This window comes from Choloepus didactylus, chromosome 10 (assembly GCF_015220235.1).
Source record: "Choloepus didactylus isolate mChoDid1 chromosome 10, mChoDid1.pri, whole genome shotgun sequence".
NCBI classification, from domain to species: domain Eukaryota; kingdom Metazoa; phylum Chordata; class Mammalia; order Pilosa; family Megalonychidae; genus Choloepus; species Choloepus didactylus.
This window is the reverse complement of record NC_051316.1, coordinates 128,491,455-128,507,857: the sequence shown is the minus strand read 5'-3', so window position 1 is coordinate 128,507,857 and position 16,403 is coordinate 128,491,455. Positions and strand designations below refer to the sequence as shown.

Below are 16,403 nucleotides of genomic sequence, written 5' to 3'. Positions count from 1 at the left end.
GCTTTCTCGCCTTGATATATTGGGGTTCAGCTTGAGCTGGAGCTGGAAGGCACCCTTCCACTGCCAAAAAAGGCAGTTTGAGAACCTCCGCTGTTGATTGCTGATACCCAGGTGCCCCGTATGGAGGGCATCGGAATCACCTGGGAATGTTTAAAAATTCAGATGCCCAGGCCCTGCATCCTAAGGTGCAGGGACCCCAGGCCTGCCGCGGGCCCTGGAATCTGTATTTCTGGAAAGTGTTGTGGAACACACTCCCTCTGGCCCAGACCCGCTGCTGGGTTTCCTTTTCTTTCATGTTATTAGGCCTTGCAGAAGATTCCGTTCGAACTCTGGGCTCCGTGGCTGAAGCATGTTTGAAACCCACTAGGCTAGACCATCTCTGAGGGTGGCCCAGCACTCAGATTTCATCCCTGGGATCCCCAGGGACAGAGATAGGGGGCATTTCCTCAAAGGGAATTCCCCAAAGCCGCCGTGGGCCCTCCGGAATGCCTCACACACTCGGCCGTGCTTGGGTGCAGACGACTCCTGACAGTTTCCCACCATGTGGCCTCGCTCTGAGGTGGGTCCCTGGGTCGGTGCATCTCTGCGGTGACCGGGGCCCCTCCACGCTGGACGCGGTGTGCTCCGGCTTCACATCCGCCCTCGACCCAACAGTTGTCCGCTTCCAAGGGGGCTTCTCCCCAGCAGGAGACCTTCCTTGTGCTTATGCTGCTTCTGTCTAGCGGGGCGATGTCTCTTGGGGGGCAGGAGGCTGTCAAATAAGGCCTGTGGTGGACCCTTAGCATGTGAGAATGAAGTTCTGGGAGTCTCCCTCTTCTGCAAAGTGTATTGGGGACAGGTAGCTTCACTGTGAGAAAGGGGTGCCGGCCCCCCCGGGCTGAGCGCTCAGCTCCTTGTGAGCTGGATTTGGGGCCTCGGGCCAGTTGCTCTAGCGTTTCTATGCCTCGACTCCTCCACCTGTAAAGCGGACCACCTCTGAGCTGTGGCACAGGTGACGTGAAGAGCTGCCTCCTTCGACACCAGCGTGTTCTAGATGCTTCCTGTTCTCATAGTAATCCCAGGTGCGAGCCAGGGGGAAGGTAGGACGCGGCCCAGGTGGTCCGACGTGGACACAAAGGACAAGTCAAGGACACCACCTGCACGTGGGAACGGGGTGGGGCCCGCTGGGGGAGGAGGGGAGCTGAGTGTGGGAGGGGGTCTGCGGCTCCCACTACACGGGCAGCCCTCCTGATCAGGCCTGGGTGCGGCACCTCTGAGGGCCCCTGAGGCCACCAGCTGGAGGCCACCTCAAGCCACCGTGGCAGACGATGCCGGGGATGTCGCAGGTGGCTGTGACAGGCACGGCTCTCCATTTGGGCTCCTTGCTCACCCCGGCTCTTGTCACACAGGAGCCAAGTCTGCATTTAAGCTGTTGCACACTTCAAGGGGCAACGAGGCCAAACAGCCCATAAACTTGAGCTCTCTCTGCAAAGCCCCCGGGTGTTAGAAAGAAGACACCCTGACGCTGGGGAGGAGGGAGCACGTGGCAGTGTCAGCACCCTCATTTTCTGCCGAGAAACCCAAAGGAAAGGGGTCACAGGGCCGGGGGAGCCCTCCCCCTCTCCCCTGGTCCGGGGTCCCATGTGGCCATCCTGGTTCCCGAACAGACAGGCGACGCCCAGCTGGGTCCTGTCCCACAGGGTGGGGTGGTGGGAGCTGGTGGGAGCTCGGACTGGCTCTGCCCAGGCATTGCTTTGCCATCCATCTGTCTATCCTGCTGACAGGGGACTCGGCCAGGCTCCTTGTTGTGTCCAGCACGTTCTCAGGTGGAGCGTGCTGAGGCTGCCTGGGGTGCTGTGGGCGGCGGTTTTCTTGCATCTTTTGTCCTGTCTTGGAACACGTGAGCTCTGGCACCCAAAGGGGGGTGCTGGCTGTGTGCCCCCAGGGGCAGGGGCTGCAAAGAGGGTATGTGCCAGCCAGTGCAGGGAAATATCTTGCTTTCTTCCAAAGCTCAGTGGGGAAGGAGCCATTCAGGCTTTGTGGCTTTGTGTTTTCAGAAATGTGTATACAAATGTCTTGAGGAGTGGGGGTGGGCTGTCTGCCATGGCTGGGAGAGGCGGGTTGGGGAGGCCACTGGGGTCTGGCCTGGGAGGAAGTGCCTGCTGCATGCTGCGTGGTCAATCGGGAGGAGCAGAATGGCATTGCAACGTCACAGCTTAGGATGACGGCACCAGAGAGGCCGAGTAACTGGCCCGAGGTCACCCAGCAGGATTGCTGCAAGGCGGGAGTAGACCCAGGTGTGTGGGAGGCTTCAGCTGCATCCTTCTGCTCTGCTCCTTCCCTCCTGGAGCGGTGGGCAGAGAACCAGCGCCCATGACGGTAGGCGCTGTGCCTCTCCCTGTCTACCTGCCCCAAGGTCACGGGGGCAGGTCCTCAAAAGGGCAGCCTGATCTTCCCTGGCCTGGGTGGCTGTGTGGGCCATAAGGAGATTGGAGCCCTCTGGCCCTTGGGGTTTGGGAAGTTCTAGAACTTTCCAGATAGAGCCTTCCAGGTGACCTCAGCCTGTGAGCCTCTGCTCAGTCCCAGCTTCTGCCCCCCGTGCAGACGTGAAATGCCTGCGAGGGAAGACCCCGTGCACATCCCCCCCACGGCCGGGCGTTCCGGGATGGGGGACTGAGGCTGGGCCTCTGCTTTGGGGGCGGGCGGTGGAGCTGGGGACAGGAGGAGGGACGTGGGGGAGGCGGAGACCCCCCCAGAGGGTGGGAGGATCCAGCAAGTTCTGGGCCGGGAGCCAAGTACGCTTCTAAGCTGTTGCGTGTTTCAAGGGGCAACAAGACCAAACAACCTTCAACTTGAGCTTCTCTGCAGAGTCCCGGGTGCTGGGTGGGAGGAGTGATGGCTCCAACCCGAGTCCCCGTCCTCTGTCCATCTGCTCTCATTTTAACCATTTGAAAAAACGGGGTGGCTGAGCTAATCCCTGACTGCCTTTTTCCAGCGTCCTGACTTTTCCACCGACATGTTCTTTCCTGGAGTTCGGCTTTCCTGGGGCAGGAGTGGGGCCCGTGCTGCCGAGCACTTTCCTGGCCGTGCCCCGCGGCGGGGAGGGGACGGCCGCCCCGTGTCCAGGTCTCCGGGGGTGGGAGCTGGGCTGGGAGGCAGAGGCCCCCGGGCCTAGTCTGTACCTTCCTTCCCGGGCTCAGCCTCTGGGAGCCTCCAGGCCCCCCAGGAGCTGTCTGCTTAACTCCTTGTCCATAGCCTCCTGTGCTGGATGTGGGGGATACAGCAACGAAGAAGGCAAAACTGAGGGGTCTCAGTCCAGTCAGGGTCCGAGGGACCACAAACAAGAAACGGGGCAGCCAGGGCAGGGCCGGAGAGCGGGGAGAGCGGCCACAGGGAAGAGAGGGCAAATCCAAAGCAGCTTGGAGATGAGACAATGCATGCCAGGGACTCGCGACCTGCAAAACCATGCCCACGCCGAGGCTGTCGTGCGTCCCGTGGTGTTTGGGGGCCTCCAGGCTGGAGAACGTTTCTTCCTCTGAGAGGAATCAGGGACAGGGAAGGAGCCTCATTTTGCGAGATCTGAGACACGCACCTCTTTTGCTTTTTTGTTGACTCTGTTTCCTTCGGCTTCCATCGGCCTTGTCAACCTGACTGACCGCAGTGTCCTGAAGACTTCCCCTGCCTTGGCCGGGGGCTGAAAGGAAGGAATTTGCAGAGCTGGCAGGCACAGGGCTGGCCAGGCCAATTCTGACTTCACCTTCTGGGTCCAGGGGGGCATCTGTGAGACACGAGACGGGTGGGATGTGGGGCCCTGGGAGTTGGGAGGAAAACCCACCTGGCCCCCAGCGCCTCTGCCCCCCTCATTCGTGGTGCCTGTTGTCCAGCGCTCCCTCCCCGGGCCCTGGGGTGCGTTTCCCGCTGCCGATGCTGGCTGCATCGGTGCCCTGAGTGCCCTGGCAGCAGGTGCTAGAGGCAGCCCAGCTGGAACCGCCACTCTGCCGGGAATGCCAGCCAGCACGTTTAATTCCACCACTGGAAGGCGACACATGGCCTGGGCCAGTCCCGACACCGCTGTCCTCTTGCTCATGCACACGCACCCAAGCAGGGCTCTCGGCCGAGGTCTGGAGGCCTCCCTGTCTCGGATGTCCTGACGGTCATGTTTCCTGGGAACAAAGCAGCCGCTGTGCCAGGTGAGCTGACAGAGCTGTGCAGGCTGCACCCAGCGCTGGCCATGCCCCTGCCCAGCCCGTGTGGCTGTGCTGCAGTCCAGATCGAGTCCCCAGAGCCGAGGGGAGGGCACCATTAGAGCCTGTATCCTGATTTATAGATGGGAAGCGGAAGCTTCTAGAGGCTAAGTTATGGGCACAGTGTCAGGCTGTGGGAGGGGGAGCTTGAATCCAGGCTTCCCTGCTGCACATCCCAGTGGGCTGAGTTGGGGAGGGCAGGGGCCACGGCTGGGCATAGTAGTGGGCAGAAAATGCCAGAAAGGGCCCAGTCCTCTGGCTTGGCAGAGGCTGCATGTGGCATCTCTGGCTTGGACGAGCGGCCGACTGGCAAGTGAGGCAAATGCACAGGTGGTTTTGGAGGAGGTGCACTTCTGTCTCGGGTTCCAATCCAGCAGAGGCACGCGGCAGAGGATGGCACCCTGAAGCTTGCAGAGGGACAGTGAGGAGACAGCAGGATGTCATGTGGGTGTCCTCACCAGGGGTTGTATCCCAGTCGGGCTGGGTGCCCAGGTGCTAAGATGACAGGTCTCTGTGCCGCCTTGTTCCCGTTCTTGACTACTGGGAGCTCTGGTCAATCCAGGCCTGGCCCTCAACTTACCACTCGTGTGGCGATGTCCGCTGCCCTCGTGAGGGGCCCGAGACCCTGTCTGAAAGGTGAACCACGGCGGGAGTGGGCAGGGAGGCCCTGGAGCTGCTGGCCTGGGTGTCAGCCACCTCCTGGGCCTGCGTCCCCTGGGAGCCCTTTAATTTCCTACAAAGAGTCGGCTCAGCGGGCGCAGGTTCACCCAGGGGCCCCCGTGCTCTGGTGACCTTGCAGGCCAGGCCGGCTCCAGGCTGAGTGTGGAGGCTGCAGGGAGAACGCACCCTGCCCCTGGCTCTCCCGCACACCTGGAGCAGACCTGGGTGTCGGGGCAGGTGGATGTCTGGACGTCCGGGCTCGCACCTGTGAGCACGTGCCAGGGTGGGGAGTGTCACCCACATGCTGGCGGGACAGCCCTGGGAGGATGTGGCGTTTCCTCCGCATCTTGCTGACTGAGAACACGAAAAAGCCGGTGCAGACCCACTTCCCCGCGTCTGACTGGCCGGGCTCTGGGCAGCCGGGGGCAGGCGTCTCCCGGGGCTGCTCCGCGCGGCCTGCACCCCCCTGGGGTCACGGGCTGTGACTCTGCCCCTGGGTGGGGCTCGCTCCCTTCTGTTGGGAAGAGGCGAATCCCAGCAGGTCAGTCTGCTGCTTCCCCAGGCATCATCAGGTGGCGCCATCTGCACCGAGGCCGCTTTTCCTGTGGGTGGTTCTTTAAACAGCCTGAGGGACGCGCACCCTGGTGGCCCTGTGCTGTGGACGGGGGCCTCGGGGCCTCCAGCAGGAAAGGGCAGAATGCACTCGGAGCCCAGGTCTGGACACACCCCTGGCCGACACCCCGATTTTCGGGTCAGGGGTGATGGGGCCTCAGGGCTTGGGTATCAGCCTTCCATGAGGCCTGTCCCCATCGCTATCATGCTCAAACTACCCCTTCATCTCCTGAGGAAGCCAGCCCTCTGCCCTGGCTACCCTGACCTTCTGACCTTGCCACCACGTCTCATGTGCCCCCCGCCGTGGATTCCTGGCGTCTGCCCCCCTTCTCTGCAGCTCTTGCATGTGCACGGCTCAAGGAGACCCGTCCTCCTGGCTCCCTCTCTCCCCAGGTTCTGGGGCGGTTCTCACTTGCACCCTTTATTTGAACATTTTCTCTGCATTCTCTGCTGGGCTTTCCTTGCATGCTGGGGCCAGGCCACCCCGGGCCATCTGTCCAGCTCACCGGGGACCTACAAGGCCTTGGTCCATAGCAGCCAGGACTCTCGTGTGCTGAGGTCACTCTGACCCTCATCAGAGCCTAGAACTCCTCATGTCAGATTTAGTTACGTCCGGGTCTATGCTGCTTTCTTTCCAATTAAATGCCTTCTAGGAGGCTGTGTGTTGGCAGCTACTTTTGCAGAACTGGAATGTGTAGGCTTTTCCCACGAGTTAGCCATGTCATCTGACCCTATCTCTCATGCTCAGGATTAAGAGTTTGGAGTAGAGGTGACTGGGCTAGGGACCCAGCCATGATCTTGGTGATGATGTTGGTGGATGTGTCGGTGGAGATGATGGTGGTGATGATGGTGGTGGTGGTGGTGGATATTTCGGTGGAGATGATGGTAGTGATGGTTGTGATGATGGTGATGGATGTGTCAGCGGTGGTGATCGTGGTGGTAGATGAGTCAGTGGAGATAGTGATGGTGATGGTGGAGGTGATAGTGTTGGTGGTGATGGTGGTGATAGATGTGTCAGTGGAGGTGATGGTGGTGGTGGGTGATGGTGGTGGTGGATGTGCAGTGGAGGTGATGGTGATAATGGTGGTAGTGGATGTGTCAGTGGACATGATGGTGGTGATGGTGGTGGTGGATGTGTTGGTAGAGATGGTGGTGATGGTGGAGGTGATAGTGATGGTGGTGGTAGATGAGTCGGTGGAGATGGTGATGGTGGAGGTGATGGTGGTGATAGATGTGCAGTAGAGGTGATGGTGGTGACGGTGATGATGGTGATGGTGGATGTGTCAGTGGAGGTGATGGTGGTAATGGCGGCAATGGTGGGGGTGAATTTGTTGGTGGACATGGTGGTGATGGTTGTGATGGTGGTGATGGATGTGTCGGTGATGGTGGTGGTGGATGTGTTGGTGGAGAGGATGGTGGTGATGGTGGAGGTGATAGTGACGGTGGTGGTAAATGAGTCAGTGGAGATAGTGATGGTGATGGTGGAGGTGATGATGTTGGTGGTGATGTGTCAGTGGAGGTATTGGTGATGACGGTGATAACAGTGATGGTGGATGTGTTGGTAGAGATGATGGTGGTGATGGTGGTGATAGATGTGCAGTAGAGGTGATGGATGTTGATGGTGATGGTGGATGTGTCGGTGGAGGTGATGGTGGAGATGATGGCAATGGTGGGGATGAATTTGTTGGTGGAGATAATGGTGGTGATGGTTGTGATGGTGGTGATGGATGTGTCACTGGTGGTGATGGTGGTGGTGGTGGATGTGTTGGTGGAGATGGTGATGGTGGAGGTGATGGTGGTGGTGGTAGATGAGTCAGTGGAGACAGTGATGGTGATGGTGGAGGTGATGGTATTGATGGTGATGGTGGTGATAGGTGTGTCAGTGGAAGTGATGGTGGTGGTGGTGGTGATGGTGGTGATGGTGGTGGTGGATGTGTGGGTGGAGATGATGGTGATGATGATAGTGATGGTGGGGGTGGATTTGTTGGTGGAGGTGATGGTGATGGTGGTGGTGGTGGTTGCAGTTACTTGGCCCTCACGGTGTGCCAGGCACACTGCTAAATGTTCTGCACATGTCATCACGTTTAGCTCTCAGGACATGTCTGTGAGGTGCATCTCACTGTCCTTACTTTACAATTGAGCAGGCAGGGTCCTAGAGAGTTTGATTCATGGGCTGCTGATGTCACGGCTGCTAGGACAGGATCCAGTGCCTTGTGGTTGACACCTCCCCCCGACCTGCTTCCTTGGTGAGCCTGTGCCCGGGGCCTGGGCTGCTTTTGTCCGTCAAAAAGCGCGTGCCCCCGTGGTCACGATGCCCCTGTGCTCCGCAATCGATACGGGGCAGGTGGGTTGCTCCTGCATGTCCAGATGGAAGGAAAGAGGGAGCCAGTTTTGACTCAAGTGCTGACCAATCTGGAGTGTGGGCTTTGCCACTGTGGCTGGAAGCTGGTGGCTGTCCAAACGTCCACAGTGAACTATCCAGGGCTGTGACACCAGTGCAGAAGGGCTGCGGGGTCCACGGTGTGCCCAGGGAGCTTTCTGAGGAGGTGGGCACGTCCATCTGTCCCCCATCATGAGGATGGCCCTGCCCTGTCCTCAGTCTGGAGCGAGGCCACGCACTGCCCCTCTCCTCATTGGCCGGGTTGGCTCTTTAGTCACTGCACCAGCAGCACCGTCTGGATGGGGCTGGGCCGTGCCTGTCTCCTTCCCCACCGACACTGTCCCTGCAGCAGGGACACAAGTGGGGCACTTCCCAGCCTCGCACCACAGCACACTTGTCAGCAAACCCACCCCAGGTGTTCCGGAAGCTGCACCTGGTCAAGGGCCATGGGTGAGCATTTGCCTGGGACTCAGGCAGCCCTGGAGTGTTTGGGGGGCAGGTCCTTGCCACGGGGTGCGGAGGAGCCAGGGGGACGAGGGCGGGCAGTGGGTACCACACACGGGCCTGTTTCTTTCACATTGCATTGATATCATTAACCTCCTTCTCAGACTACGCAAGAAACTCTGAAAAGCACAAAAAAAATAATTTCACCCCCTGCAGCGTGGGGAGCTTTAGTTTTCCATCTGTGTGACACATGGATGAAAACTACCAAAGCAAGCGTTCAGATGCTAAATGACTCAATTTGGGCCCAGGGGAGCCTGGGAAGGGAGATCGGGGGCCTCGTCCCTGCAGAGCCCCCGGGACCGCGGGCCCATCCAGGCCATGGCTCGTGGCCGTGTCCTGACTTCCGTGCCCTTCCTGTCCATCGTGGAGATCCGCCGGGTCTCCTCTGCGAGGTGAACGCTCTGCGGCGCTGGGTGGAGATGGCCCCGGACCTTTCTGAATCTCTGGTGCTTTGTGCAGAGCCTTATGCACCCCCACCCCCAGTCACCGCCGCCCCCAGCTGGGGAGCCCCGGGGCTGAGCCCCTGCAGGCTGCCAGGCCCTGCCAGGGCTGTGGGCAACCCTGTCCACCTGCTGGCTCCGGGGAAGGAGAGACAGACGGCAGTGGGGGTGTGGGGTGTGGAAGTTGAGGTCTGCCTCTTGTTTTAGCTCCCTGGGCAGCATTCTTGCCAACTACCTCTCCTGCAGCCTCGAACAAGAAGGGCTTGTTCTCGAGTGATTTGTCTCTCTCCGTTTACACGCCTGGGGTGCGCCGGCTTAAATTGGCCCATGGAACCCACAGGCCTAGCAGAGTGCCAGCCGGCGGCCCCCGGGCCTGTTTGCATTGGACGAGGAGGGTGCGGGGAGCGGGGCAGGTGTGACTGGCTTGGCCCAGGGGCCCGGGGACTACACTGAAATGAGAACGCAGGATTCAGCGGCAGGGGAGAGGAAATGGAGAACCAGGCACGTGGTTAGAGAAAAAGAAACCCAAGGCTGGGAGCTCCAGCGGCGACATTTGCACCGTCCCCTGGTCCCGAAGGACACTCCTCGGCTCTTCAGTGAAAATTTTGCAGTGTTCCCAGTTCACAACAGAAACGCAGCCCGGACAAAGTCTCGTTATTGGCAAGGGCAGATCTGTTCCCCTCAGCAAGAGCTGCGAGCCCCAAGGATGACATACGCTCTGCCGTGTCGAGTGGCCGATTGAGTGGTGGCCACCCGGCCTGTCCTCGGAGAGGAGACTGACCGCTGATGGCTGCCCGGGCCTGTGGCCTGTGTGGCGGGAGGGAGGGGCTGGGATAGCCAGCACCTGCCTCTCTGGGCAGGTGGTTTGGGACAGCCCGGGGGGCCTGGGGCTTGGCATTTCAAGTGAAGTTGCCAGATGATGGGCTCGGCCTGGGGGTCGGTCATGGAATGAGGCGCAGGCTGGATTCACCAGGAGGCTGTGGCTCGTACCCGCCCTTACACGTAGGATCTGTGGGTGGGAACTGGGAGCTAGAAGTGGAGGTTTGTGCATGACACGACGCCGTGGCCTTGAGCTGAAAGGGGCCAGGAGCCCTAGGGGGTGCCCTGGACGGCGCGGGGGGTGCTTATGTGTGAGCGCCTGGGACTATTAGCCCCAGAAAGAGATGAAAGAAGTCGCTGTGAACGAGGCGCCATGCGATCTGCAGGTGGGGTCGAGGTTAGGAACCCCCAGGACTGTTCCGAGGGTTGCAGGGGCGCTGACGGTTCATACAAAGGAAGCTGATGTGTGGCCACGTGTCGCCATGCTGGGCTGGGAAGGGGGTGTCCCCTGCAGCCTGGGGGCCGGGCGGGCTGCCCCTCCTCACCTTTGCCCGGGAGCCCACCCAGGTGGGATGTGTCGGAAGGGACAGCGACGCTGCAGGCGACTTTGCCAGCCTCCCCCACTGCCCAGCCCTCCCCAGAGTCCTGGAAACCTTAAGAACATTCTCTTATGCCTTCGACCCTACTGGGCAGCCTGGTCCCTTTGCAAAGCCTTCGTGCTCGTGGGAGAAGCTGTGGGTGCCTCGGGCTAGACACAGAGCAGCCTGAGGTCAAGAGCACACGGAAGGGTACCTGCTGGGTCAGGGCCATGAGTGGGGAAACCAGGGAGGGCTTCGCGGAGGAGCAGGCCTTCCTCTGGGCCTTGAGTCATGTGGCCTCCCGGATCCGGGGCTGCAGGGTGGAGGGAAGGGGAGTGAGAGCAGGAGAGGCTACCTGGGCCCTGGGGGCCTCTTCAGGTGGGCCCGGCACTGTCCCCTTCGCCTCCTGGTCGGCTGCCCCGATGTGGGCGGAGGCGTCTGGGGCATTGGGTGACTCGCCTTCCTCCGCTGCCCTCGGGGTCTTCCCTGAAAGCCGGGCACTGGTGCTACGCCAGGGGCTTCAAATCCTTAAACCGCCTCCTCGGCGGAGCCCCCACGTAGGAATAGCTAACAGCGGAGGTGCGAGGGTGTGGGAGGGCGAGGCCTTCCCTCCTGGGGGTCCCCAAGGGGAAGCCCTGCCGGGGCAGGCCTCGGGTCCCCTGCTCCAGCGTCCTGTGGTTCCCAGAGCCCGGGGTAGCAGGGGCACCCAGAGGTGCTGGGTGCTGCAGCCAGATGCAGGGAGCTCCCAGGACACAGCCACCCTGAGGTGCCGTGACGTGCAGCAGAGGGAAGGCAAGGCAGGGAGTGGAACTCGGGGCTGGGGACGGGGCGGTGCTGGGTTTTGAGGGGGCACCGGGGTGGTTTAAACATGTGTCCCTGACCTCGCCCCTCCCGAGGTGGGCAGGTGTGTGGACGGAGCCTGGGCAGCGGGCGGGTCAGCCTTGCGAGCCCTCCGGGCCTGCTCCTGTCGGGTTCCCCCGGCCCCCCAGCACCCAGGCTCACCGCTTCCCTCTTGTGACCCCAGAACCCCTGGGGCTCCCTGGCTGGCCAGGGCGACAGCCCCCCTCACTGCTCCCGCGTGTCCTCGGACGGGGCTCCTTGGGTGCACCCTCCCCAGTTATCCCTTCCCTCCCCTCTCTGTCACACACACACGCACACGTGTGCACACATGCACAGACATGCACACTCATGCACACGTGCAAACGTGCACACATATACAGACATGTACATACTCGCACACACAAATCATGCTCACACGTGCATGTGCACAGACTCACACCTGTGTGCCCTGCTTGTGCCTGGGGCGTTGGGCTCTTTCAGGGTCCAGGCCAGGCTGCTCATAGGCTTCTGGGGACAGGGCCACCCATTCAAGGGGGTGGCTGGGGCTGAGACATTTTTGGGGTATCCTCAGTGTGCCCCAGGAAGGGTCACAGCTCAGAAGGCCCAGCGCTGGGTCGTGGAGGGCGCAGGTGGGGCCCCTCCATGTGCATCCGCTGCGCCTGTCGACGGGCCCCCCGCTGCAGCCCCTGCCCTGCCCCCCAGTCACCCCCAGGCCCAGGGGCTGGCTGTGGAGGAGCTGGGCAGCCGGGGAAGTCTCTGTGCCATCTTGGAGCTTGCGGGCAGAGGCCATGCTGTGCTCTTGCGTGTCCTCCTGGCGTCCCCCAGACACCCCCTTCTTGGTGGCAGCCTCTGTGGGTGCCCCTGCGTGCGTGGCCCCCATGTGAGCAGGAGTAGCAGGTGCAGTGACGGAGCCCTGGATGCAGGTTGGGGCCTAGAGCCAATTCCGCTTCCGCAGGCCTCTGTGCAAGAGCTGTCCACCTGTGCCTCAGTTTCCCCTTCACCACTGCCCCTCTGCCTGGTGCATCCATAGAACAAATGGCCCATTTTCTAGTGTGAAATGGTTTTTGAGGTATTCGCAGCGGAGGGCAGGCATTTAAAGGGAAGGGAGGGGCTGTCGTGCCAGCAGGGTCCACCATGCGCTCTGCCCTTGACCCGAGGCCACGGCCACTCTCTGCTGCAATTGGGGGTGCCGCTGGGGTGGCCGGAGGACCCAGCGCCCGAGGTCAGCGGGAACCCTCCTGTCAGTTGTTGGTCATCTGGGTGTGAGGGCGTGAGCTGTGCCCACTCGCCCCGAGGCCGCACAGGCCACCTTGTGGAACCTCGGGGGGCACTTGGGAGGTGCGGAGAACCTGCTGGAGACACCCCCGCCCCGGGAGCTGGGCATTTTGCAGGGAGCAGGCCCTTCAGCAGACAACTGTAACACAGCGTGCTAGTTATGTCAAGGGGTGCCCCGAGTGCCAGCGACCCCCCTTCCTCCGTGAAATGTGTTTGGAGTGTGTGCGTCCAGACGACACGCCGCCATTTGAAAGGAGAAAATGTGGTATTTGAATTGGGTGTAATTTGAATCAGGTGTGGTTTTGAGTCACTGCTGCTGTCGGGCCGTGCAGCTCTCATCTGCCCCAGAGTTTGAAGCCAGGGCAGGAGCCTCTGACGCCCAAAAGAGACCACGGCAGGCGGGGGCTGCGCAGGGAAGGAGGGGAAGGAGGGCAGCGGGGATAGGGGAGCAGGACCCAGTGCTCCTGGGGGAGCTGGTGCTGGGGGGCTGTGGGGGTACGGGTGGCTGAGCAGGCTGGGGCTGCTGCCTTCTGCTCGGCTCCCATGGCCGCCCTGAGCTGCCTCTTGATGCCCGTCCTGGCCCTGCAGGGAGGGTGGGTTCCCGTCTGTCCTCAGCCTCCAGGTCAGGAGACCCGGCAGCGAGCGTGGGTGGCGGTGCCCGTGTGTGACCCCCAGGAGACACGCGTGGGGAAAGGGCGTGCGTTTCTGTTTCCCAGGAGGGGGTTTTCCTGCTGATGTAAGGGGACAGAAGGACACGGCGGTGGCTTAGCTGGACGGTCGGGGACCACGTTGGGCTGACCCGCTGTGGCCTGTGATTGGGGCTGTGACTTCTCGAGGTCTGTCTCCCTGTTGGTCTAATGAGGTGACCGGCTGTCCAGGTGAGAAGGGCCTGCTCGGGGCCTGGGGGGGCTCTGAGCATCCAGCTCGTCGTTTCATCATTCGGGGTTTGCAGACCAAGTTGAGGGGCCTCGTATTTGGATCTGTGCCTCGGGGGTCAGGTAGGGGTGGGCGAACTGACCGCAAGCCCCTTCTGCCCGCTGACCCTGTCCCCGTGTGTCGCCGAGTTGTGCCCACCCTGGTGGGGTTTCGAGTTCTTGAGGGCCGTTGGGTGCTGAGGGAGTCACGGAACCCCAGACCACAGGGCCCCCTACTACTCAGACACCGGGGGCCACGGTGGGCCCAGTGTAGCGACTTGGGGTTCTGTGCCCCTCCAGCCTCACCGCATGTGGGGAACCCACATCCGCCCCTCCCTGAGACCCTGTCTGCCTTCCAGGTGCCGCCTGAGGCCTGGCACGGAGAGGGGCTGGGACCCCGTGCCCAACGAGAGGCAGGCAGGCTCGGCTCCCTTGCGTGGCCTGGGGTTCGGAGAGTCCCAGGTGGTCCTGGCTCCCTGCGCCAAGCTCGCCCGCCCCAGGGCTCCAGCTCCGATCACAGCACTGCCCTCCAGGAGTGGGGCCCGCCCTTTGCCCGACCCCGGCAGGGTGGGCACAGGAGCCGGGCAGCCCAGGGCTCTGTCCAGAAGGGGCAGCCAGATGGGCACACACCCGCGTGGCGGGTGCCTCGGTGGGCTCATGGCACGTCCGGTGTGTGCTCAGAGTGTGGGACAGCGCGGGCCCTTCCGGCAGCAGCTCTGGGTCCAGCCACACCCCCTGCCTGGACACTGTGGGTGGTGCTTAGTAGGTGCCCAGAAATCGCTGTGACATGAATGAGTGAATGAGTGAATGAGTGATCAAGGAGACCTTCCCACCTCCCCTGCCCCTCCTGGGTGCTGGGAGCCGTGTCCTGGGGAGACCCCTGAGCCCTTGGCCCTGGCCCCATGGCCCCCCGTTGGGTCCCTCCCCTTGCTCCCCATTTGAAAGCTCCGTTCTCACCCAGGCTGTCAGTAACCCAGTCAGACGGACCCCTGACCCCTGTCACCCCAGCCCCGTGGTCCTCGGGGTCATTCGCCAGGGTCTGCCCTGTGTCGAGGGTCCCTTCCTCCCGGAGGGGGTGAGGCTGCTGTTAGGGTGCCAGGTGCCTGGCGAGCAGCCTCAGCGTTGCCAGGGTGGTGCCCCTGGCCCCAGGGTGCAGTGAAGGTCAGGGTGGACCCTGAAGAATGTGCTGGCCTCCGGACGCAGCCTGTGTCCAGCCCCCGGCCCCTGGCGGCCTGGATGAGGGTGTCACGGTGGACTCGGGGCCCGTTCTGTACGATCACCCATAATGCATTCCGGGAAAGTGATGCACGTGTGCAGTGGCTCTGGCCAGAGAGTGCCATTCTGTACGGTTCTGTGCTGCCCGTGCCCTGGCATCACTGTCCAGGTGTCATCCCCACAGGTGGGCAGATCCTCCAATGGCCCCTGCGCCCGCCCGGAGCCCGGTGGGTGTGTGGTGTTTGGGCCAGGGCGGTGGTCAAGCCCTTGGCTGTGGGACGGGGATGATGAGCTTGACTCAGAGGCAGCGTGGGGCTGCCCAGTGCCGACGTGTGGGAATCACCGTAGACCTTAGTCCTCCCCGGTGAGAAGACATCGCTCTGTCGTTCAGCTGGCGCTCGTCCGTCAGGGGCCCAGAGGTCGGCTCGGCCTGGGGGGTGCTGGCGAAGGCCCTCTTTGTCTTTGCCAGGTAGCATTTCTGGGCCCCGTCTTCCTGCCGGCAGTCCTTTCATCGTTCTGTTATGGCGTTAAATGGAATAAACGCCCTTTTCCTCTCTGATGCAGCCGAGCCTTCAGCCTCCAGGAGCAGTGCACACGGGGCACCGAGAGGGTCAGCTGTCAGCCGGGGTGGGCTGGAGACCCAGTTTGGCTGATGGGGATCTGTAGAGGGTCTGTGTAGGATTTTGGGGGTGCCACCTTGCAAGGGGCAAATGCCCGGGGTCTGGGGCCCCAGGTAACAGTCAGAGGCCCCTTCTCTGGTCGTGCAGATCAGTTCAGCTTACAGGAGCCTGTTGGATGCAAATATGTTCTAGAACTCCCAAAATATTCTGTGGCCCCCTTGATGTTGGGGGATGCTGGTGGGCCACCCTGTTGGGTACCTGTGTTGGTTTCCTAACCTGCCAAAAGCAGGTGCCATAAAATGGGTTGGGTTTTAACAGTGGGGATTTATTAGCTTACAAACTTACAGTTTTGATGCTGAGAAGTGTCCAAATTAAAGCATCATCAGGCGATGCTTTCTCCCTGACGACTGGCTGCCAGCGATCCTGGGCTCCTCTGCCACATGGCCAGGAGGGCGGCGTCTGCTGGGCTCTCCCTTCTCTTCTGGATTTCATTGCTTCCAGCTTCTTGCTTCCGGGGCTTGGATTTCATTCTCTTATAAAGGACTCCAGTAAGGGGGTGAAGACCCACTCTGAATGAGGCGAGTCACATTTTAAGATCCTGCTCACCAAAAGATCCTCTTTACAATGGGTCCATACTCACAGGAATGGATTAACTTTAAGCACACCCTTTTCTGGGGTCCGTACAGCTTCAACCTCCCCACAGGAGCCGATCTGGTGGCCTGGAGCTGTCCTGGGATGGGGAGCGTCCCACCCTCCCCCCTCCCTCAGAGGTGCCCACGGTGATGGAAGGTTCTGCACCATGTGCGGCCCCACTGCCTCCCCTTCCTTGCCACGTCACGCCGTGCTGGCCTCGCTCTTGCTCAAGAGCTCGACCCGTGCTGTGTGTGAGGCCCTAGAGCACCCTTGTCCGGGGCTCCTGGGCCCTTTCTCAGGCCAGAGCCGCTCACTCGGTGGGCTCTCCCGGTTGCACATCCAGAGCCTTCTCTCCCGTGGAAGGAACTGCTTTGGTTCAGTTCCAGGACACAAACTCACCTGTCCATGCAGGGAGAGCCTGGCTGGGCCTGAGCAAACCCCCTTCCTCTTTTCTCCCGACCCTTTTACCCAACACGGACGATGGGGCAGAAGGGACGGGTCCTGGTGAGGCTCTGTGGAACCTGGTGTCCCAAAGAGAGCGTGATCTGAACCCACCACTGCGCCCCGTGGAGGGCTTTTCTCGATGGGAAGATGACCAGGCGCGAGGCCAGGTCAGGTGTTTACGGGCTGGAGCCTGTTAGTGGGGCCCCGCCTCGGGGTGGGCCTGTGGTAGCCGGGCTCCTTGTCAGC

General features: G+C 61.5%; 1 protein-coding gene across 4 annotated transcripts in view; it reads left to right on the top strand.

The window, feature by feature from the left end:
- The window catches only part of COL5A1 (collagen type V alpha 1 chain), a 177,832-nt gene that overhangs the window by 51,306 nt on the left and 110,123 nt on the right, over positions 1-16,403 (top strand). The window lies entirely within an intron of this gene.